Source organism: Lolium perenne, chromosome 3, assembly GCF_019359855.2.
Source record: "Lolium perenne isolate Kyuss_39 chromosome 3, Kyuss_2.0, whole genome shotgun sequence".
NCBI lineage: Eukaryota > Viridiplantae > Streptophyta > Magnoliopsida > Poales > Poaceae > Lolium > Lolium perenne.
Genome location: NC_067246.2, coordinates 320,757,579 through 320,765,155, shown reverse-complemented (window position 1 = coordinate 320,765,155; position 7,577 = coordinate 320,757,579).

The following is a 7,577-nucleotide window of genomic DNA, read 5'->3' as shown; positions in this document are numbered from 1 at the left end:
GGTTGCATGAGAGGGATATCTTTGACCTCTTCCTCCCTGAGTTCGATAAACCTTGGGTAATCCACTTAAGGGAAACTTGCTGCTGTTCTACAAACCTCTGCTCTTGGAGGCCCAACACTGTCTACAAGAATAGAAGCCCCCGTAGACATCAAACACTTTTCTGGCGCCGTTGCCAGGGAGGAAAGGTAAAAGGCACTCATACTCCGGTTCCAGGTAACAGTACTTTTCTGGCGCCATTGTGTTTGTGCTCGAAGCTATTTCCTTTAGATCCTGTAATCACTACAACAAAAGAGTCACCTAAGGACGTTCAATCTAAGACGCTTTTATGTTCATCTCAGAAATCAAAACCAATTAGCACCTAGAGACGTCTTTTGAGACGATGCACCAAACGTCGCATCTTTTAACTACACCACGTTTAGTTTTGTTTTCGAGGGTAACTACCCCACGTTTATTCAGGCCCATCCTCTTGAGTTAGGGAAAAAATCACGCCTCCTCCCACCACGATAAGATCTGAGATAATACCTTCTGCCGCCGCTGCCGGTTCCCATCCCCACACCGTTGGCGATCCTTTTACGCCACCGATCTTTCCCCGCCGCCCCATCTTCTTCCTGCCCCTCCTCTCGCAACCATCCTCTCTCCCAGCATCGCCAGTTCACACTCCTGGTGTTCTTGCCACCACCTCAGTGACCTGCATCCACTCTCTCCATGGACGCCTAGATCAGGAGGCAACGCTCTTTCTCTCCACCCTTACCGACGGTCGGCGGTCAAGGCGGCCCAGTGGCTTCTACCGACGAACTCCGGCTCTCCTTCAAGAAGAACCCAATAATTTGTGAGGCCCGTGGTTCTGCTGGTTCACTCAGGCGACATCCACAGGTTTGACCACCGTTGCCTTCTATCCTATATCTATACATGTAATTGTTTCATAATTTCAGTAAGATTTTTCTTTCTGTCCCTGTAGATAACTTCTACAACATTGCATCTGGTTTGCTGAAGCTAGGCTTCTTCTATTTTTCTGAATCTTTGTTACTCTCGGAAATTCCAAATGATGGCACAAGGTACCAAACTCTACCAGATTCCCCCGCTAGATACATTACAGGCCGTATTATAATATTTTGCTTAAATTTCGATGCGTATGGATTGATTAGATGATGATGAATTACATCACTGCTCCGCATGATTTGCCACTCTCCTCGAAGTGATATTATGTTCGATGTTCATGCACGTGCTTCACAGACTGAATCTCATATGTTGTGCCACATCCTTCTTTATTTATTAACTATGACTTTTGACACTAAATTCTAGAGCATGTTTGCATGTTGTTTACCCTTTTTCCCTGTAGACCGTGCAACAAAGAAGATGTAATATGAAAGTGAAGACATCGTGCTCATCTGCTATGGATGCTGCTCCCGATGGTAGAATAACTGAACATCTATGCATTCCCACTTTGGTTATGAATGATCCAGTTGATTTATTCAGCAATTGCAGGGATATGTCGATGGTTTGATAGGACCCTAGCAATGGACCTTAAACTTGCCTCTTATTTGAGGAGAGAACACAAATTGATCCAAGGTAGCAAAACACAGTCCACCACTTCTTTCCCGAAAATGATCTCATCCATGTTCAACCAAATATATACTCTTCCTATGCATATATATTTATTCATTGATATATGTCGTTAATTTATCTTATTCGTGTGCCTGTTGAAAAGTGAGACTTGCTATTGAAGTTCCCTAGTTTAATATGATTGTGTTTGATTTGGCATTTTCTACAGGATAACCTTTTCTGATGATTCTTGAAGCTGGACATTGGACAGCAAAAATACCACAGAAATATATGAAGTAATAAAGATGACGACCTGTGGATTTGTGATTTGTAATTTATCAGCATGCAGAAGCTTGTAGATAGATAGATTATAACTTGGTAGTATGGTAGACAAGAGGGTAGACAGAGTATTCTGAAGTCATGTGATTTTTTTTTGGTGAGGGTATAAATTTTGTAATGAATGTATCGTTCGATTGTAAAATACAGTTTTCTGAGAAAATAAAGATATTTCTTCTGACGAGTTGTACTTTTATGTTTGTTCTTTGTAACAGTAACAAAGCATGTAATTTCTTGTTTTGAATTAATAATTGTCGGCTATACCCAACAAATAAGCGATATTAAAAAGGTAAATGTGTTGGAATTATTAAGACACAATAAACCTGCTCAAAACAAGAGACGATCGGTAAGGGCATCTACCAAAACGTCTTTACAATGATGGGATGCTTTATAGACGTCTCAATTTCTCTTAAACACGCTTGCATAGCGTCTTTACAGATTTTGAGACGGTGCATAACTAGACGCTTCTAAGACGTTTTATTTAGGGACTCTAAATACATGTAGGGACGAAATTAAGCGTCTTTATCATATAAATTGGACGTCTCTACATGCTATTTTTCTTGTAGTGAATTGCATCTTTTTGTTTCTTGTTTACACTAGTAAGGCATAATGGACAACAATGAGCTTCTTATTCTATTTCCTGATTTAAGACATGGATGGTTTGATCCGAAAATTAAAAAAACGAATGGAACATATTAGTATGAATACTTTGAACACCGTTGTTGCTAATGATATGGAAAATTCTAAGCTTGGGGAAGCTGGTTTTGATGAGCATGATCTTTTTAGTCCCCCAAGCATTGAGGAGAAAATTTACTTTGATGATACTTTGCCTCCTATTTATGATGATTATAATGATAGTAGTCTTTTGGTGCCGCCTGTTATGGAGGATAAATTTGATTATGATTACAATATGCCTCCTATATTTGATGATGAGAATAATAATTATAGCTACTTTGTTGAATTTGCTCCCACTACAACTAATAAAATTGATTATGCTTATGTGGAGAGTAATAATTTTATGCATGAGACTCATGATAAGAATGCTTTATGTGATAGTTATATTGTTGAGTTTGCTCATGATGCTACTGGATATTATTATGAGGGAGGAAAATATGCTTGTAGAAATTTTCATGTTACTAAAACACCTCTCTTTTTGCTGAAAATCTTGAAGCTGCACTTGTTTTATCTTTCTATGCTTGTTGCATTATGCTTCTTGAACTTGTTTATTTACAAGATTCCTGTGCATAGGAAGCATGTTAGACTTAAATGTGTTTTGAATTTGCTTCTTGATGCTCTCTTTTGCTTCAAATACTATTTCTTGGGAGTGCATCATTAAAACTGCTGAGCCCATCTTAATGGCTATAAAGAAAGAACTTCTTGGGAGATAACCCATGTGTTTATTTTGCTACAGTACCTCTATTTTATATTTGAGTCTTGGAAGTTGTTACTACTGTAGCAACCTCTCCTTATCTTAGTTTTGTTGCATTGTTGTGCCAAGTAAAGTCTTTGATAGTAAGGTTCATACTAGATTTGGATTACTGCGCAGAAACAGATTTCTTTGCTGTCACGAATCTGGGCCTAATTCTCTGTAGGTAACTCAGAAAATTATGCCAATTTACGTGAGTGATCCACAGATATGTACGCAACTTTCATTAAATTTGAGTATTTTCATTTGAGCAAGTCTGGTGCCTCAATAAAATTCGTCTTTACGAACTGTTCTGTTTTGACAGATTCTGCCTTTTATTTCGCATTGCCTGTTTTGCCATGCTTGATGGATTTTTCGATTCCATTGACTTTCAGTAGCTTTGTGCAATGTCCAGAAGTGTTAAGAATGATTGTGTCACCTCTGAACATGTAAATTTTAATTGTGCACTAACCCTCTAATGAGTTGTTTTGAGTTTGGTGTGGAGGAAGTTTTCAAGGATCAAGAGAGGAGAATGATACAACATGATCAAGGAGAGTGAAAGCTCTAAGCTTGGGGATGCCCCGGTGGTTCACCCCTGCATATATCAAGAAGACTCAAGCGTCTAAGCTTGGGGATGCCCAAGGCATCCCCTTCTTCATCGACAACATTATCAGGTTCCTCTAGTGAAACTATATTTTTATTCCATCACATCTTATGTACTTTGCTTGGAGCGTCGGTTTGTTTTTGTTTTTGTTTTGTTTGAATAAAATGGATCCTAGCATTCATTGTGTGGGAGAGAGACACGCTCCGCTGTTGCATATGGACAAATATGTCCTTAGGCTTTACTCATAATATTCATGGCGAAAGTTTCTTCTTCGTTAAATTGTTATATGGTTGGAATTGGAAAATGATACATGTAGTAATTGCTAAAATGTCTTGGATAATGTGATACTTGGCAATTGTTGTGCTCATGTTTAAGCTCTTGCATCATATACTTTGCACCTATTAATGAAGAAATACATAGAGCATGCTAAAATTTGATTTGCATAATTGGTCTCTCTAAGGTCTAGATAATTTCTAGTATTGAGTTTGAACAACAAGGAATACGGTGTAGAGTCTTATAATGTTTACAATATGTCTTTTATGTGAGTTTTGCTGCACCGCTTCATCCTTGTGTTTGTTTCAAATAACCTTGCTAGCCTAAACCTTGTATCGAGAGGGAATACTTCTCATGCATCCAATATCCTTGAGCCAACCACTATGCCTTTTGTGTCCACCATACCTACCTACTACATGGTATTTCTCCGCCATTCCAAAGTAAATTTCTTGAGTGCTACCTTTAAAATTTCCATTCTTCACCTTTACAATATATAGCTCATGGGACAAATAGCTTAAAAACTATTGTGGTATTGAATATGTACTTATGCATTTTATCTCTTATTAAGTTGCTTGTTGTGCGATAACCATGTTCCTGGGGACGCCATCAACTACTCTTTGTTGAATATCATGTGAGTTGCTATGCATGTCCGTCTTCTCTGAAGTAAGGGAGATTTACCGCTTGAATAGTTAGAGCATGCATAATGTTAGAGAAGAACATTGGGCCGCTAACTAAAGCCATGATCCATGGTGGAAGTTTCAGTTTTGGACAAATATCCTCAATCTCATATGAGAAAATTAATTGTTGCTACATGCTTATGCATAAAAGAGGAGTCCATTATCTGTTGTCTATGTTGTCCCGGTATGGATGTCTATGTTGAGAATAATCAATAGCGAGAAATCCGATGCGAGCTTTCTCCTTAGACCTTTGTACAGGCGGCATAGAGGTACCCCTTTGTGACACTTGGTTAAAACATTTGCATTGCGATGATAATCCAGGTAATCCGAGCTAATTAGGACAAGGTGCGGGCACTATTAGTATACTATGCATGAGGCTTGCAACTTGTAGGATATAATTTACATAACACATATGCTTTATTACTACCGTTGACAAAATTGTTTCTTGTTTTCAAAACCAAAGCTCTAGCACAAATATAGCAATCGATGATTTCCTCTTTGAAGGACCTTTCTTTTACTTTTATGTTGAGTCAGTTCACCTATCTCTCTCCACCTCAAGAAGCAAACACTTGTGTGAACTGTGCATTGATTCCTACATACTTGCATATTGCACTTGTTATATTACTTTGCATTGACAACTATCCATGAGATATACATGTTACAAGTTGAAAGCAACCGCTGAAACTTCATCTTCCTTTATGTTGCTTCAATACCTTTACTTTGAATTATTGCTTTATGAGTTAACTCTTATGCAAGACTTATTGATGCTTGTCTTGAAGTACTATTCATGAAAAGTCTTTGCTTTATGATTCATTTGTTTACTCATGTCATTTACCATTGTTTTGATCGCTGCATTCATTACATATGCTTACAATAGTATGATCAAGGTTATGATGGCATGTCACTCCAGAAATTATCTTTGTTATCATTTACCTGCTCGGGACGAGCAGAAACTAAGCTTGGGGATGCTGATACATCTCCGACGTATCGATAATTTCTTATGTTCCATGCCACATTATTGATGATATCTACATGTTTTATGCATACTTTATGTCATTATTATGCGTTTTCCGGAACTAACCTATTGACGAGATGCCGAAGGGCCAGTTCCTGTTTTCTGCTGTTTTTGGTTTCAGAAATCCTAGTAAGGAAATATTCTCGGAATTGGACGAAATCAACGCCCAGAGTCTTAAAACTCCACGAAGCTTCCAGAACACCCGAGAGCCGCAAGAGGGGGGCCACAGGGGCCCCAGATGACAGGGTGGCGCGGCCAGGGCCTAGGCCGCGCCCCCTAGTGTGTCACCGCCTCGTCGACCTTCCGACTTCGCCTCTTCGCCTATATAAAGGTCCCTGACCTAAAACATCGATACGGAAAAGCCACGGTATGAGAAACCTTCCAGAGCCGCCGCCATCGCGAAGCCAAGATCTGGGGGACAGGAGTCTCTGTTCCGGCACGCCGCCGGGACGGGGAAGTGCCCCCGGAAGGCTCCTCCATCGACACCACCGCCATCTTCATCACCGCTGCTGTCTCCCATGAGGAGGGAGTAGTTCTCCATCGAGGCTCGGGGCTGTACCGGTAGCTATGTGGTTCATCTCTCTCCCTATGTACTTCAATACAATAATCTCATGAGCTGCCTTACATGATTGAGATTCATATGATGATGCTTGTAATCTAGATGTCAATATGTTAGTCAAGTGGATTTTACTTATGTGATCTCCGGAGACTCCTTGTCCCACGTGTGTAAAGGTGACAGTGTGTGCACCGTGTGGGTCTCTTAGGCTACATTTCACAGAATACTTATTCGCTGTTATGAATGGCATAGTGAAGTGCTTATTTATATCTCTTTATGATTGCAATGTGTTTTGTATCACAATTTATCTGTGTGCTACTCTAGTGATGTTATTAAAGTAGTTTATTCCTCCTGCACGGTGTAATGGTGACAGTGTGTGCATCGTGTAGTTCTTGGCGTAGGCTATGATTGTGATCTCTTGTAGATTATGAAGTTAACTATTGCTATGATAGTATTGATGTGATCTATGCCTCCTTTCGTAGCGTGAAGGTGACAGTGTGCATGCTATGTTAGTACTTGGTGTAGTTGTGTTGATCTGTCGTGCACTCTAAGGTTATTTAAACATGAACATTGAATATTGTGGAGCTTGTTAACTCCGGCATTGAGGGTTCGTGTAATCCTACACAGTTAGTGGTGTTCATCATCCAACAAGAGAGTGTAGAGTCTAGCATCTATCTATTTATTCTGTTATGTGATCAAAGTTGAGAGTGTCCACTAGTGAAAGTATGATCCCTAGGCCTTGTTTCTAAATACTGCTATCGCTGCTTGTTTACTGTTCTACTGCATCTGTACTGTCCGCAATATTACCACCATCAACCACACGCCAGTCCTGGATAGCAAAGCACTTTTCTGGTGCCGTTGCTACTGCTCATATATATTCATAGCACCTGTATTTCACTATCTCTTCGCCGAACTAGTGCACCTATTAGGTGTGTTGGGGACACAAGAGACTTCTTGCTTTGTGGTTGCAGGGTTGCATGAGAGGGATATCTTTGACCTCTTCCTCCCTGAGTTCGATAAACCTTGGGTGATCCACTTAAGGGAAACTTGCTGCTGTTCTACAAACCTCTGCTCTTCGAGGCCCAACTCTGTCTACAAGAATAGAAGCTCCCGTAGACATCACTCCCTGCCTAGCTACCTCACGGGAGCCCGCACACATGGTTTACGTG